The sequence below is a fragment of the Equus quagga genome, chromosome 14 (genome assembly GCF_021613505.1).
Source record: "Equus quagga isolate Etosha38 chromosome 14, UCLA_HA_Equagga_1.0, whole genome shotgun sequence".
Taxonomy (NCBI): domain Eukaryota; kingdom Metazoa; phylum Chordata; class Mammalia; order Perissodactyla; family Equidae; genus Equus; species Equus quagga.
In genome coordinates, this window is record NC_060280.1 from 67654019 (window position 1) to 67655317 (window position 1299).

Sequence of the window (1299 nt, forward strand, 5' to 3'; positions counted from 1 at the left end):
ATGGTCCTAAAGGTCAGGAGGCTACAGAGGAGCGGGTGGCCACTGAGGTGGGCCTGCGGGGGCTGTCACTCCTCAGAGGGCATTGCTTATAGAACCAGTACCCAGGCAGGGGGCTGCAGGGAGCAGCCAACCCCAGGGACACTGCACATGCAGGTCCCAAGGGAGGGCACCGAGGTGTCGGCACATGGCGGTCCCACTGGTGGTCGTCTCTCCTGACAGAGCCTGAAGTCCTCCACCTGCGCCCTGGGGCCCCTTGACCTCTTCTCCTTTCTCACCCTCCTTCCCCTCCGTCTCCCCTTTCTTGTCCGTTTCTCTCTTCCATTTTCTGAGTCCCAGGAGCCCCCTTCTGGGAAGCCAGGCTGCTGGCTGACACCCTAAAGCTCCCTAGCCCAGCAGGGCAGGGAGAGGAGGGGGCTGCCCCCCCCCCGATGATGGAGCAGCAGTCAGCTCCTTTGGGTACTTTTCCTAGGTTGGGGGAGAAGGTTGTTGCCCTGGTGTCATTTGGCCCCTAGTGGGGAGCAGAGCAAGGAGGGACAGTGAGAATGGAAGGTCCTGGGGGGCCTGGCCAAATCAGGGGAAAGGACATGATTTTCTTGCGTCCTCTTTCCCTCCCTACCAAGTCATGCTTCCTCCTGTCTTGCTTGCTTCTTCCAGGAAGCCTTCCCTGACTGCCCCTGCCCAGGCCTCTCTGGGCTCCCAGGGACTGGAAGGCCTCATCTCCATCCTCCATGCCCCAAGCTCAGGGGGGGCACTGCCCTCAGGAGTCGGGCTGTCCTGCCAGGCCTCAGCTGGAGGCTCCCGCCCAGGAAGCCCCTCCCACGACTACTGCCCTCAGGGCTGAAACCTCTGGTCAGCCTCCACTCCAGCCTGCACCTAGTCACTCCTGGGTCCTGCTCCCCTCTGGGGACTCCAGGGTAAGCTGGCCAGGGGGTCTGAGCACTCACAGCCCTCGGGGTAGTCAACATATCCCCAGGACCCCACGCACTGTCCTCTGCTCGTTGTTAACTGAGGCCTGCTCAAAAAGGCCCAGTCTCCTGCACTGCACCTGAGGGACTCAGATGGGGGTGGGAGGGGTGGGAGGGGTGGGAGGGAGACCCAAAGGAGCCACGCCTTCTGAAGGAAAGAGGGATGAGGACCACATACTCAGCAGAGGCGGGAAATGTGTGTTCAGAAGAACTGCCGCCAGTCCCTCCGGTGACCTCAGGGAAACGCTTGTTCAATACACAAGAAGTGGGTCATCAGTGGTTTATTCAGGAGGGGAAAGCCCAAGCTGAATGTCCCCCTCAATCCTCCCCTCCC